This window comes from Patella vulgata, chromosome 6 (genome assembly GCF_932274485.2).
Source record: "Patella vulgata chromosome 6, xgPatVulg1.2, whole genome shotgun sequence".
Taxonomy (NCBI): domain Eukaryota; kingdom Metazoa; phylum Mollusca; class Gastropoda; family Patellidae; genus Patella; species Patella vulgata.
In genome coordinates this window covers 74,142,461-74,158,955 of record NC_065884.2, presented here as the reverse complement: position 1 = coordinate 74,158,955, position 16,495 = coordinate 74,142,461, and the positions used below count along the sequence as shown (strand labels likewise).

General features: G+C 34.8%; 1 long non-coding RNA gene across 8 annotated transcripts in view; it reads right to left on the bottom strand.

The window, feature by feature from the left end:
* Window positions 1-6,321: 6,321 nt before the first annotated feature.
* LOC130013080 (uncharacterized) overlaps window positions 6,322-16,495 on the bottom strand; it is a 95,763-nt gene continuing 85,589 nt past the window's right edge. For 2 of the 8 annotated variants that reach the window (XR_008788402.1, XR_008788403.1), the window contains exons 2-12: window positions 15,020-15,169; window positions 14,019-14,206; window positions 13,287-13,451; window positions 10,230-10,286; window positions 9,298-9,358; window positions 8,691-8,723; window positions 7,774-7,930; window positions 7,559-7,589; window positions 7,184-7,299; window positions 6,967-7,053; window positions 6,322-6,653 (exon numbers count right to left, since the gene is read on the bottom strand). This is a non-coding gene — a long non-coding RNA (uncharacterized LOC130013080). Of the gene's footprint in view, window positions 6,654-6,966; window positions 7,054-7,183; window positions 7,300-7,558; window positions 7,590-7,773; window positions 7,931-8,690; window positions 8,724-9,297; window positions 9,359-10,229; window positions 10,287-11,842; window positions 12,206-13,286; window positions 13,452-14,018; window positions 14,207-15,019; window positions 15,170-15,920; window positions 16,023-16,495 lie in introns of those variants that run through there. The other 6 variants (XR_008788401.1, XR_008788400.1, XR_008788398.1 and 3 more) reach the window with 6 other exon arrangements.

Below are 16,495 nucleotides of genomic sequence, written 5' to 3'. Positions count from 1 at the left end.
GGTATACTGAATGTTTAAATAAACTGTTGTTATTTTATAGGTATGTAGATAGCGGATACAACTGTTATGATCATCTTCTATCTAGTGATGGTAGCAGTGATAGTGTCGTGTCCGTCACCAGTAAAACTGACTCTAAACGAGAAGGTCGACATTCGAGACGTGGTAGTCAAGATAAATGATGGAAGTAAATAGTGTAATATATTTAACCAGTGAGACGTTGGTGATTCTAGATATGGCAGTCAAGATACACACGGTGCCTATTCTACACAAGATTCCAGATACACAAGGTGTCGATAGTGTTGAGACAATATAGTTCATTACATTTCATTAGGATAAGCGGGAGTTGGGGGTGGGTTGGGGCAAAGTCCAGCTTAACCGAAGCGGGGCCCTGGGCCTGACTAGAATCGCGGGACCCCTGACGCGACGAAAAGATTATTTCATATCCTTCTGAATGGGTTTTGACCAATCAAAGAGAAGGTTGGGGTATTGCAGACTCACGCAGTCTCCGCCCATGGCGCCGCTAGATGCCTAGAGCAATCACCGAATGGAACTTCACATAGAAGGCTGACTGATAGCCCAGTATCCGCCCTCGCGCCGCTAGATCGATTACCGTGAATCTTTCATCTGGAATTTGATTTTTTTGCTCTTTAGGCCATGAACCGTAGGGCCCCGTAAACAGCCTGGCCCCTCAGGTCCATGCCTAAGCTGGGCTTTAGGTAGGGGCGAATGGTTAACGCCTGTGTCAAGTGACGTGGTTTCGATTACCGGTTGTAAGTGGCAAGGAATAGGGTCCTTCGATTTCCTCCAACTGCTAGAGATCCCAAGGAGCTAGCTAATTATTTAAATAAAATTGAACCATGTGTTAGTCCCGAAATGACCTAGTTGGTCTAAATTGGACGAGGAAGGTTTGAATTGACATTTTCTGCCAGGTTTTGGTAAATATTCATAATTTATTTAGAGGTGGAAGGATAACAGAGTTAACAGGTTGTTTACGGTGATATGTACGGCAAATAGTTACATGTTTTTAGTATGCTAATTCAAGTTTGTGTATCTCAAATGGTTGGTGGTCAGTCCCATACAAATTTCGGTGCAAGGACATGACCATTTCTCTCTCTGTCTGTACTGAAAAAGATTCAGCCCAAAGAAAATTTGCGGAAAAGTTGAAGCTGGGCAAAGAGATTGAATTAACATTGTAACTTTAGTCTTGTTTATTAAAAGTACAATTTTAACTATTTATCTGAGTTTTCGACGTCATGTGTTGAAATAAGCCACAACGGCCAGAATACTTCGGCATATGTTACGAAATTATTTAACGAATTAAAATAAAAATGACTATTTGACCGAGTTTCATCACATCTCACTCAATTAAAATAAAGATAATTTTGTCAAGAAATAAAATGCAAACCAAAATCTGTTGGTTAGAACATAAGACAAGGAACACAGCGGTTATCGTTGTTCAAGAATCCATTTCACATTGTTCACTTGGAATCCCGAGTCAAATGATTGTGTTACATTCTGAAGTTTGTGATTCGATAAGAAAAGAAATCTGTTAGAATAAAGCACATATAACTTTTATACACAGTGTCTGTTGTTTGATCCCTTTCAAATGAATGAAATACTGTTTAAACTAACCAGACCTGGTTCTGTAAATGAATGAAATACTGTTAAAACTAACCAGACCTTGTTCTGTGAATGAATAAAATACTGTTAAAACTAATTACGCCTGGTTCTGTAAAGAACAGTGGAGATTTGTGACTGGTACCCGGATAAATTCACTTGATTTGATAAATATGTTTTTCATTTATTATTTAAATTGTATGTGTATATTGTGTGTGTTGTCCACGTGTTTGTCATGAGTGTATTTTGTTTATGTGTGGTGCGGTCCTCCTGTCCTATCAATAGACTAGTATTGTTGTTATTCAGCTTGTACATGTCACCTGTATTAAGATACACTGTATATAAGAAATATTATATCAGGTTGTTATTCACCTATTCTTTTGTTGTTGGTGAGTGAAGCTATAAATATATAACATACAGGTAGCCTATAGCAATATGTTTATAATATATATCTAACATATTCAAACTCAATCAACCGTTAACGAGAAACCAACAGTCCTATTCGGTATTAATTGATGAAACTATAATATATACACCTGTACAGGTAACATACAGGTAGTCTATAGAAATATGTGTATAATATATATCTAACATATTCAAACTCAATCAACCGTTAACGAGAAACCAATAAAAATAACCCTCTATACATATTGGTGTTCATGTACAATAAACCTGGACAACCGAAATTGGTGTTCATGTACAAGACAACCTGACAGTTGGAATTAGAATCTAGTAGAGTGATCTATAACGTGGATGATAACTAAAGAGAATGAGATGTGGTTTTGTTGTCTTAGTTATCTAGTAGACTGTTTACCCGCAAGACTGCAGTAAACTCTAGTGTTTTAATCGTTTTGAATTTCTGAGAAATTGTAGCAAGTTAATATATGTTGACACTGACACCCTGACGTATAAATGTAGATATTATCTGGTTTGCTCGACGAATTTACATTGATGTTGATTGAAACAAAACATTAAGTATGACTGACCGGGGAAGTAGAAATATCTCAAATACCCCTTGTATACAGTCCAATACCACATGTATATCTCACGTATACAGTTTGTTTACGTATTAACTGTCGTAGTTTAATATCACGTGATTGATGACCTCGGGGTCAAGGCAGGATAAAGTGTTCGAGGTGACTCGTGACGTCCATGTTGACTAGAGAGAAGAAGTTGTTGTATTGTTGTGTCAGTGATCTAGTAGACTAGTTACCTGTAAGACTGTAAACTATACAGTTCTAATAGTTTTGATTTTTATACCGTGTTTTATATTGGACTAACTGATTCATTCTGTATTTTATACAACCCGTGGAACAGTAAGACTGTAAACTACACTGTCGTATGTTATATCTGACTACTGATTGATTCTGTAGTTTTATCCTGTTTCAACTCGTATTGTATTCAACATGGCTAAACAGACAGATAAAGACGTGTGCATGATTTGTTTACATGACTTTGAAACACCGATTTTGATAGATTGTCAACATACTTTTTGTTTCATCTGTTTAGAAGATTATGTGAACAAAACCTCTACTAAAGACCAGTTCCAATGTCCATTATGTCGGTGTCTTATAGACGGGGGTATACAGCGTTTTAAACCTAAACTAAACATTGATGACAATTCTACTATTCCACAATGTGATGTATGTACTGAAGATACATGTCAATATTTTTGTCGAGACTGTGATCAATATTTATGTAAATCATGTAAAACCATGCATGGTAAGATGAAAATTTGTAAAGACCATGTTGTTTGTCGATATGATGAAAAACAAGTCTGTCAACAATCAAACGAACCAATGAAGGAAAAGACAACAGCCACTTCCGTCACACATCCGAAAGATTTCTGTCCAAACCATGAAGATGAGGCAGTAAAAATTTACTGTAAAGATTGTTTACTAGCCGTGTGTTTCAACTGTTTCGTGACCAATCATAACGGACATAATTTTTTAGATTTACAGAAGGAGGATGTCAGACAAAATATCAGACAAGACTTAAAAACGCTGAATGAAGATTTAGAAAAACAAATTACCAATTTTCAGAAACATTATGATAATTTGAATAGTAAATTGATTGAAGTAAACAACTGTAACAAATCAGAGTGTGACAAAGTAGATGCACAGGTGGATAAAATCTGCTCCGAATTTCGTAAAATTGGCGAAAATATTAAAAAGGAAATGCAGAAATCTAGTGAACAAGAAGAATCCAAATTTGGGAAATTAATGGAGGACATTAAAAGACTAACCGAAGATTTAAAAGCTAGTGTTAAGTATTCAGTGAATGTTTTAGAAGATTCGTCTGTTGTTCAAGTTCTGCAAAGAATACCTAAAGTTAGACAGGAGAAAGATGAAAGTTGTTGTAGAAAATTGGATATACCTGATGTAAGATATTCAACATTTCAAGTAGCAGAGATAGATAAAACTTTGTTAACTAATCAACTTGGTAAAATTGTAAGTTGTCATCAGAATATGTTTGAAGATGTTTTTAATGTGGATACTGTGAGAGATATAGTGTTTGGTAAACAACATGTAGTTCTAGGTTTTACATGGCGTATCTCTGTGTACTCATCATCATTATATGTTGTATTATTCCTGGATGACGTAGAAGATAAAAGTATTACGTCATGTAATGTTGACATCACATATAAAGTTATAAATAAAACAGATGATAGACAATCTGTAGTTAAACAATATAATGGGACTGTTAAACCTGGTAGTTTTACCTGTGATACTGATCTTATTGACTGGAAGAGACTCAGTAATCCTGTCAGTGGATTTATTGATCATCATAGAAACTTTACAATTCAAACAACAATTAATAAAATAACTAACATTGTACGAGATTAATAATTAGGTTACTGTTATTCTGATTAAAACTATTAACTTATGACCAATGTTCCTTTACAATTAAAGTAATAAATAATAATTGAACTTCTATCTGAATTATGTTTAGATAATCTACTCATTATCATGCAAGGGAGATAACCTGTTTTCTCGCGGACTCCGCAATATCCAATGCTATTAGTTGACCCAAATGTTTTCAATATATATTGATGACTCATGTAACCAAAGCTAGAAAATAAATTCAATTTTAAAATCGATTCGGCCTCTATTGCTCACCCTTTAATGCAAGGGAAAAGTTCGGGAAAAAACTCTACCCACGTGCAACACTGAGAAAATGGGGTCAAGTGACTGTACTCATGAGTATCGTTATAAATTCCGGTTTGTCCACAGTTAATACTTATTCTGATAAATACTACATGAACGTAACGTATTAAACACCAAAAACACTTCAATGTATGCCAGGCGTGTGGGGGTTTTGACCTGTATAACACCCATGACGTCATAGTTTGGGGCCTAAAAATGTCGGTTGAAAGTGTAAATGACGTTTCGTGAATAAATATTCCTGGTAGTGTTTCGTTTGATTGAACCTAATCCCATTGACCAGAAATTATGATTGGTCAATACTGGGACCAACAACCAGTACAATTTGTGTCCCAAATTATGATTGGTCAATACTGGGACCAACAACCAGTACAATTTCTGTCCCAAATTATGATTGGTCAATACTGGGACCAACAACCAGTACAATTTCTGTCCGACATTATGATTGGTTAATACTGGGACCAACAACCAGTACAATTTGTGTCCCAAATTATGATTGGTTAATACTGGGACCAACAACCAGTACAATTTCTGTCCCAAATTATGATTGGTCAATACTGGGACCAACAACCAGTACAGTAAAAAAAATCAGTCGGGATTCTCCAGGGAATAGAAACCACACCAATTGACTCAATGACAGATCTTCACGTGCACGTGTTAAACCACAGGACCACCCAACCCTGACCCTACAATTTATTATAATGGTGTCAATATTTCTTCATTATTCAAGTTACACACGGCTGAAAAGTTTGTTTATTTGGTTGTAATTTGGTCTATTTGAAGACAAACAAAATGAAATGAAATTGGGTTTAACGTCCTACAGTTCTGCTCCGAACTGGGCTAATGAAGACGGGCACACACCATACAGTGTGCTAAGAGGGAAATTTTGCCCGGGCAGCGGCGCTACGGCATACTCTTATATCGAATTCCAACTGTCAAGGGATCTTTTATGTGCACGCCAATGTGTACACGGGATATCATTTTTTCGTCCCATCCAAACTACTTGACAACTATCCTTGTCAGGCCCTCTGGCTTGCATCAGTGACATGGGGGAACCACGCCGGAAAATATGGAAGAACTTTCTCGGCCAATGCTGGGATCGAACACCCTACCTCCAGGCTAGCGAGCCAGTGTCTTACCCACTTAGCCACCGTGATTCCCAATTGAAGACAAACACATAAAATAGTAATGCTGATGTCAACCGCCGTGATCCCACTGGTTTATAGCTCACACAATCAACTTGGCAAAACATGAACAGAAACTGATCATCATCGAACTTAGTCAAGGTATGGATTTAATAGAACTATTAATCAAGTCTCCACACCATTATCAAACTTAGTCAAGGTATGGATATAATTGAACTAATTATACTCCAGCAGGTATAAAATTAATTATCTCTACTTAGCCTAAGCAGAAACAACTAATCACAAACATTCACCTAATAAACAACAACAAGTTGGGACATTCAACATGGCGTCTTAGATACAAACAAACAAACATGTTAATACAATATATTCTATTATATTAGCAGTAGTATATTCATGTGATATATACAATATTAGGTTATGTTTAATACACAACATTATGCCTGTATTATATACAAATTATACAATTAATACACAACATTATGTTTGAATCGTAAACAATGGCTACCTCCTATTATTACAGTTGTCCATTCCTCTCAAATTTCAGTATCAAGCAGATTAGAAACTGATTGAAATGTCTGATAAATAAACCAGATACAAACAGTTATGTACTATTCTGTCTGATAAATAAGTCTACAAAACACTGAACAAATCTTCAGGATCTATATTAGATACATTAGAATTATTAGAACTACTTTTACTCATCCGACCTCGACCACCATCATAGCTAAAAATATAAAATAAAATATATAAATTATATGAATGATTGACATTAAATAATATAAAATGGGGTTTAACGTCCTACTGTTCTGCTCCGACAGGGCTAATGTAGATTGTAGCACAAATTAGAAATTTGCTCGATTCTGATTGTTCGAAAAGTGTAGTTGGGTGGTCTAGTACAACCAGGGATTCGAAACCACGCCAGTTGACTCAATGACAGACCTTATGTTACAACATGCAAATGCGAACCATTATAAATTACCCCTCATTGGATGTATTTCTAGTTATTTTAGATAAATTATGTTTATAACAGTAATTACCTCTCATTGGACGTATTTCTAGTTATTTTAGGTAAAATAGGTTTACTTGGTGTCGCTGTTCTTACACTTCCTCTCTTTCTAGCTGACCTTAAAAATACAACATAATAACCATAATATTCACATATAGTTACCATAACAACCATCTGACTCAACACTGAAACCCTAGTGTATGAGTAATCTATCTGTTTAGTTAAACCCTACTGTGTATAAATTCTACCTTTTAACTATCGTAGAAGATGATGATGTAATCTCGTCATCCCCTAAATCTAACGATGAATCTAGATCACCAGTTTTACGGCCTACATTCTTTCTCTGACGTTTAGGTGGTGGCGTCTAAAATAAATAAATAATATCACTTTATATAGTACTTTGAATAGGTTTTCATCATTCAATAAATATTGATTATTGATATCATGTAATATTCAAAAATAAACAGAATACTGAAAGGGAAGTAACTCTATTAGTAAGTGCAGGAGGACCGCACTACACGCAAAACAAAAATCTACAAGATAAACCTGCAGACAAGACAGAAAATAGACATTGCACCAAATAAGCAAACATCAAATCCAGTGAATGATTTTATATAACCTACCTCTTCCTCATCTGTATTTTCTTCTTTATCGCTAGAAAATAAAAACAATGGTGATCAAACACAGACTCTACAAAATCTAAATTTTATCAAATAATGGGACTACTGCTGGCTTTCAGTAACAAATCATCAATATTGTAGGTGTTCAATAATTAAGGTCTATTTATGTAGCCAGGTACATGTAATGGCCAGGTGTTCAATAATTAAGGTTTATTTACCTTTCTTCTTTATTTGTTTCAACCTGTTGTTCTCTGTTTTGTCTTCCATTTCGGTCAGGTGTTCAATAATTAAGGTTTATTTACCTTTCTTCTTTATTTGTTTCAACCCGTTATTCTCTGTTTTGTCTACCATTTCGAGTAGAATTCGACTGTGACACTGTAAAATGTAAAATATAATCTTATCATCTTCATTTCTATTTTTATATTTTTTAAACCAATGTGTTTATACATGTCTCATACATGTTTTGTTTGCTATGTCTGTGTTCTGCTGTGCAGTTTTCCTGAACAGCCTATTAAAAGCAGACGAAACAAATCAGAATACTTTCAAAAGAATATTTTTTTTTCTGGTAATGTTAATACCAGACTGGCTAATGCAGTTGGCAGGTCATACGACCACTGGTTAATACCAGTTATATCATGCTATTGTTCACAATTGATACCAGACTGGCTGTCCTACAGTTATATCATGCTATTGTTCACAATTGATATTATTTTTCCTTTTGTACCAAAGAACCAGACAAATCTACCCTTGGGCACCTCAACCCTTTTTACCTTGTTAAAGATTTTAGTACTATAGACCAAACACAAAAATTATTTTTCTAAGATACTGCTACATCATTTAAAGAGAGCCTACCACCTGTTTTAATTTTAAATAAAGAACAATACAAATGGTCTCATTAATTATCGCATCAAATTGTTTTCTCCGGGTAAACTTGAATGGAAATGCATAAACATTGTAGGCTCAATTACCAAGTAAGCATCCCTGATAAATGTTATTGACAATAATACTGGATAATCATACATTTAACAACATGTATCAGATATTTAGGAAGGAATATATTGTTTTTGTATGACCTGATGATCAAGGGTGTGAAATAAAGATTTAGTCATCATAAATAAAACGGAATAAGTGTTACCTGATGTTCCATCATCTTTCTCATTATCATCACCTGTAATAACACATCAAATATAGCACGAGTTAGTGAGCGCTTGATGTATATGTTGATAAACTTGATCGTGCAACAGTTTCTGACTTAAAAACCACGGAAAAAAACTAGGGCAGTGGATAATCCAATAATTTATTGGGCTTCGATATTTGTAATAAACAGTCAGCGATTAAAGACAGCATCGTCTTGTATATGCAATGAATTCTCCTCCGGCTTCGCACCTGTTGCTAGGTACCGAGACAGCTAAGTCACTTGACACAACAATGACCTCTTTTCATCAATTTTTTATAGCAGGGGTATTCCCTGACAATTACAATGTTTTGAGAAGGATTTGAAGTAAAATTATAATAAATTAATTGATTTGAATATGTTTTTAAAAGTAATATAAAAATATTTTTTAACTGAAAATAATTATATGTAATATAAAAATCATTCATATTTGAGTCAAACTCATAAATCTAATAACAACTTGAGTCATATTAAAATATTCCCTGTTAAAAAATTATTATACCATATGTTAATTGTGAAATGATCTTGTTAGTTTCAAGTGGATGTTAAACCCTAAAGTCTCTCTTACCTGAACCATTTTCTTTTAAATTTCTTATTTTTTCTTTTTTACTATTTAATATGGCCACAAACTAAAAATAAAAGATATTTATGTAGATGATAATAATTAACCGGGAGATCCTGACTTTGATCTTGGTGTTTGTCGAGAAGGTTTCTTGAGATTTTCCAGGATGCTTTCCTCATGTCACTGGTTCAGCAAGGAAAAGGATGAAAACTGGTGGTCCATTGAGTACGAGTTGGTGTCCACATTAAAGAAGATCCAACAACTCGAATTTGATAAAGAGTAGGCAGAAACTACACTGTCCTGTAAAAATTACCATCACTAGAAGGCTTGATTTTGCTTTAACTCTGTAATCTTATCAAGTCTTTCACGTAATACCCTGCATATTTCATCATTAATTGTAGGTCGCCATCTCTGATTTGAGTGTTTATGTGTCCCGACCTCTGATTGCACAACGCTACTGTTCATGTGTGTGCAGTAAAGGGAGATAATGGCTAGATGTTGTAAAACTTGCAGTCATTGCTTCAGGAACATGGTGCTGTCCAGTCAAAATTTCTGTTCATTAAACCAATTTTCCTCCTTCAATAACCTGTGGTACAGGAACGTTAGACAGTAAACCATTTTTAGTTTTATTCTAACCCTACCCCTAACCCGTGGTACAGGAACGTTGGACGGTAAACCTTATTTAGTTTTATTCTAACCCTAACCCTCAATAACACGTGGTACAGGAACGTTAGACGGTAAACCATTTTTAGTTTTATTCTAACCCTAACCCTAACCCTCAATAACACGTGGTACAGGAACGTTAGACAGTAAACCTTATTTAGTTTTATTTAATAAAATATTTAAAACTAAAATTAAGAATCAGATTTTCTTATTGTGTCTTTTATTACACAAATACAAATGATAAATCATTCATACTTGGATGACATGTTATTTACCTTTGAAAATAAATCTTTTTCCATTTCTTCTTTTGCAGCAACACATTTTTCTAGCCTCTATAAAAGAAAAGTTGAAATTGGAAACAAACCTACAGAGCTGTTATTTTTTGTCATTGGGAAGAATTGTCATATGGTTAAAAAATATTTCAATAATTCACTTGCACGTAAGTGTCTTTAATAGAGGGAGGAAACCAGAGGTCTCAGGGAAAACCAACGAGGTTGACAGGCGACTCTACACCTTAATGTGAAAATATTTAAAAATTACTGATTCACGAAATGTCAAAATAATAATCTAAAAACATGTAGAATGGACTAAACAGGCCCAAACGACTGCCATTCAATTTGGACTATTCAAGTATTTTACCAAACATAAATGATTAGAAATTTCAAAATATTTTTTTTCAATTTTCACTCATCCTAGGTATCCTCAGTGGTATCATTCCATTCTACTCCACCATACCCTGGGTTCATTCACGGGGGAGACACAGTCAGTATCATCAGTGGTATCATTCCGTTCTACTCCACCATACTCTGGGTTCATTCACGGGGGAGACACAGTCAGTATCATCAGTGGTATCATTCCGTTCTACTCCACCATACCCTGGGTTCATTCACGGGGGAGACACAGTCAGTATCATCAGTGGTATCATTCCGTTCTACTACACCATACCCTGGGTTCATTCACGGGGGAGACAGTCAGTATCATCAGTGGTATCATTCCGTTCTACTCCAGCATGCTCTGGGTTCATTCACGGGGGAGACACGGTCAAATTATCTGCCCTTGATACTTGTGCTATTTTTATCGACCAATCGAGTGGGTGAAGGGAATGTAAATCTTTTAGAGAGCTATCTTGTGGGTAGAAAACAGTGTATTTTAGTTAATTGCAAATCGTCGTCTGAATCTGTTTTGTCATCTGGGGTTCCCCAAGGTTCTGTTCTTGGTCCGATTTTATTTACCCTCTATACGTCACCATTAGGAAATATTGTCAGAAAATATGGTCTCAGTCTTCATTTGTATTTGATGATACTCAATTATATATTTCATTTACACCTAATTGTCCATCTTCTTTCAATTTATCAAAATTGCAACTTGAGAACTGTATTAGTGAAATTAGAAAATGGATGTCAAAGAACTTTCTAAAATTGAATGATGATAAAACCGAATATTTGTTATTAGGCTCAAGGCATCAATTAAGTAAATCTGCACAAGATAACCCCCCTGTTGTAATTGGTAATTGTGATATATTTTCATCTTATTCTGCTCGTAATATTGGCCCTATCTTTGATAGTTTTATGCTTATGGGAGCTCAAGTAAATAATATTTGTAAATTGTGCTATTTTAATATTAGAAATATAGGTAAAATACGTAAATGTGCAACTGTAGAGGCCACTAAGTCACTTGTTAATTCTCTGGTCACTTCTCGATTAGATAACTTTAATTCACTTTTAGTTGGTTTACCTTTAAAGCTTATAGATAAATTACAAAAAGTACAGAATACTTCGGCTAGACTTGTTACTTTAAATAAGAAATGTGACCACATAACTCCTGTTTTATATAATTTACACTGGTTACCTGTTAAATATCGAATTGATTTTAAGATTTTATTACTTACTTTTAAATGTTTAAATAATTTAGCTCCTGTTTACCTCTCAGATCTTTTAGAACTTTATACACCTGGCCGAACATTACGTACATCAGATAAACTACTTTTAAAGCCCAAAACTGTTCAACTAGTCTCCTATGGTCAGCGCTCTTTTAGTTATCAAGCACCTGTTTTATGGAATAATCTACCATTTAGTTTAAGATGTTGTACATCTCTGTATTCTTTTAAAAAACAACTTAAAACACATTTATTTAATCAGGCTTTTAACTGACTCTGTATACAATCGTTAACATGCCCATAATCTTGTTGTTTATGTGTGATTTACATTGTCACTTTGTAAAGTGCCCCTGAACATGTTATATGAAAGGGTGCACTATAAATATGCTGTAATAATAATAATAATAATAAACAATGACGCTATGACTCGTATGTAAACTGTTTTTTGATTGGTTCAGAGTATAATGAAGTAGAATGAAACCCAGGGTATTGTGTGGAGTAGAATGGAGGGTATTGTGTGGAGTAGATATCACTGGGGATACAGAAGATGATTTTCACTATACGTACACACATACTACATTAATATCTGCTTTTTGGAACCGGGGGATCACGTGGCTAAATGGGTAAGATGCTGGCTCGCTAGTCTGGAGGTCGGGTGTTCAATCCCTGCATTGGCCGAGAAAGTTCATCCAGATTTTCCAGCGTGGTTCCCCCTTGTCAATGATGCAGGACGGAGGGCCTGACAAGGACAGCTGTCTAGTCCTTCGGATGAGACAAAAAACCGAGGTCCTGTGTATATATTGGAATGCACGTAAAAGATCCTCTGGCAGTTGGAATTCGATATAAGAGTAGGTGATAGTGCCGCTGCCCGGGCAAAATTTCCCTCATAGCACACTGTATGGCGTATGCCCGTCTTCATTAGCCCAGTATAGGAGCAGAACAGTAGGACATTAAACCCCATTTCATTTCATTTCATTTCTGCTTTTAGAACCATTTTCAACTATTTTAAGTTTCCAAAGAATAGTCGAGCCATACACACTTTAAACAAATAGATTATTATTATCTTATGAGGTGGGAAAATATTACAGCCATCACTTTGAGACAATATTACCCAAAGGCTTCACAATTAATGGCTTGGAACAGTTGCTCATGCCTGGTGAGGGTTCGCACTGCTCTTGTATATATATATATATATATATTTATTTATGTTGATACATGCCTGATAACGACTTGTGAAATCTTGTTGAAACGTCACAGTGAAATAAACCATAGTAATTGTTTTTTGAGACAGTACTACATTGTAATCATCTAAAACGACAACGCTCGATCTTGGTTGCTAACGATTAAATAAACAGATTATTATCTTATCAAGGTGCGTAAATATTACAGTAATATCAAATATATTTTAAATACTACAGTAATATCAAATATATTTTAAATACTACAGTGTCATCACCTTTAACATCATCATCCGTTCTTGTGACAGTCTGTTATTATCTGTTTCTAGCTGTTTAAGTTGATGTTGATCTCGTTCACTGTTGACTACGCTATGATTTAATATCGTACATTTACCAGTCCCTGGGTCATCTTTTAACATTAGAGTTATACATCCTAACTGAAACTATAGAACATATACCAGTCACTATAAACCTATACCAGTCACTATAGAACATATACCAGTCACTTTAAACATATACCAGTCACTATAAAACATATACCAGTCACTATAAACATATACCAGTCACTATAAAACATATACCAGTCACTATAGAACATATACCAGTCACTATAGAACATATACCAGTCACAGTTGGAATTTGATATAAGAGTAGGTCGTAGTGCCGATGTCCGGGCCAAATTCCCCTCATAGTACACTGTATGGCGTATGCCCGTCTTCATTAGCCCAGTTCGGAGCAGAACAGTAAGACGTTAAACCCCATTTCATTTCATTCCCTTGAGAGCGTCCACAAGATTTTTCAAAGTGATCAAGAGCATAACTCTGACAGTAATTATCGGAAATCATTGAAAATCAATAGGCTTCTTCGTCTCATGACAATAAACACTGTGAATGAATTACTTTAGCCTCTAGAAGGTCCACAAGTAATTATGGAAGCTGGACGGACGGAGGTGATGACAATATTTGACCATATTTCAATGTGGGCGTATAAAAAGTGAACAAACAATTTACCTTAATATCATCTGAGGTGACGTGTTTTTTCCACACCAATTCAGCCGTATCATCATTTTTAATCTTAACACTGTATTCAAAATTCACTTCATCATCATCTTTGATGAAGGCTTTTTCTGTTTGATTAAAATACGAGGTAAAATCCATTTTTAACCTTTTACGCTGTTTGTCCATATTATCAGCTGTAACTACATATATAATAAAATGGAATTTAAAGATACATTGTCACGAAAGTATTTATCTGGTGGTTATTTCCAATAAAAGTATGGCAAATTTGATATATTTTGAAAGTATAGACCCACAATCTTACTACAAAAATATTGGATTACCCCAAAAATACCCTTGGGGCAAGAACTGGGCAAAAATGTCAGGGTTTCACTGACTGGCAACCCGACTGTTGTCTGCCAGCTTATTGTGCGCTAGCTTGACTCAGGGAGCGGTTGTTATTTTTTGATCAAATAGTTAGGTGGTTTGGGGAACATTGAGGGGTGTCAACGTACAAACGACTCTGCAATTAAACGTCGGAAAACGTCACAGATTATCTTGGTCCAAATATATCATCAAATCACACATTTTCTACTCAGAAAATTATCTTTAAGTGAGAATCGTGTGGCTTATGTAGGATGGTTGTAATAAGATGATGAAGAGGGAGGGCCAGCTGGTAGATTGCCCATAAATATATATTTAATTCTTTTTAATGTCGGCATGGCTGGTACTTCTGCTGCTAAATAGGAAGTGGGAGTTGGTTGAACATAAATAAATTGTAGTTTATTTATGGTATCAATGTTCTTGTTGATGGTAGGAGCGGGCAAAGTTTGCTTCAACCTGGCACATAAAATGTATGTTGGCGGCACTGGTTGTAATTTTTAATTATTTGGCTTTAAACTTCAAATGAAGTAGGAGAATGCTCTATTTTGCTGTAAACTTTGAAATGAGAAACTGCAAAACAGAGCTCTTAAAATGCTATCTGAAGTAAAAATTGAGCATGATGTATAACTTACAAGTTCCTGTCCATGTTGATTGTCCATCCGTTAGTAACAAGTTAAAACCATCTTCTTTATCCACTGGTATCGTCGTTAACAGAAAAAACTGCTCACTTCCATCGGTTGTAATCTTTGAAAGAACCTTTTTACTCATGCTTTTATTTTAAACTAAAACAGATACAGTGGATATTTAATAAAAGCTAATATGAATGGGGTTGCTATCATGGATATTTATTAGAAAATTAAAATTAAAATGAATAGAGTTGATATCGTGGAGTGAGATTGGGGGATTGATTGATGTCATGTCAGTAATCAGGCCTACTACTGTACGCCATTATTAGGTAGGCCTACATCGACCTGCCTAATATAAAGCAAAGCTCTTTTCCAGTAACACAGGAGCGTAACTAAAACTGTCACCAACAGACTGTCGGTTAAAAAAAAATTCAGACCGGAACCGGATACACTGAGCAATGAGCATGTCAATTTACCAAATCTCACCCAAGCGAGATTACGCATCTCATAGAAATATTTCTACGACCCGTCTAATCAATGACATCACATATATTTTTGATGTCAATGAAAATAATTCTCACAGTCACACTGTTTTGTTCTTTTTTTTTTAAAACAAAATTAATTAGGCCTAATCATACAATTTAGATCTAAATTAAAATCAATTCGGAAAAACGAAATTTTTTAACATTATTTGTATCACTTGAGAAACTGAAATATGAATGTTTTATATTTAACAATAATCACATCATCAGCTTCAATTCGCTTAACTCAGTCAGGCAATGCCTGTTCAGGCTGTTGTTAAATATGCCTATGGATCTTCCGGCATCCACATCAATGAGGCGGGTATCAAAATGGTGTTTGAAGAATATATTGACACGTATAAAAATTCAATCTATAAAAAAATAACCTGTTAACCTCTGTAATTTAATGATTTCACTATATAAAGTTCATTGTTTATTAACACATTTCTCCACTTTTGACAGCCACATGGTAACAAAACGGCAGATTGGTAAATTTAAACGAAACGAAATATAAAATTATACATCTGCGACCTTTCAGTCTATTGCAAATAGAAATTTACAAACTTTTTAGCAATACAAAAAAATAGTATTCTGATATTTGTTTCAGTAAAATAATTTTTAAAAGGTATAATACTTCTGATATCATTCCGTAGTAGATTAGTTGATTAATTTTTGATAGTGCGTTAAATGACTCAAAGATCGCGTCTCTTCCATTTGCAAACTTTGATTCTATTGGTCGATATTGGTCGATATAAATAGATGATCCACTCAAAATAAACACTGCGATATCACTTATGTGGAAGCAGACATTAAACACCACCACCAAAATACTTTATCGGTTTTCGGTAAAATCAACACGTTGAACTTTCTCACGGTCTGCAGAAAATGGTTAGTAAATTTGTCAATTAAATATTATTGAATATGGAATATTCTATTAACAGTTTTACGTTTTAACAATGAC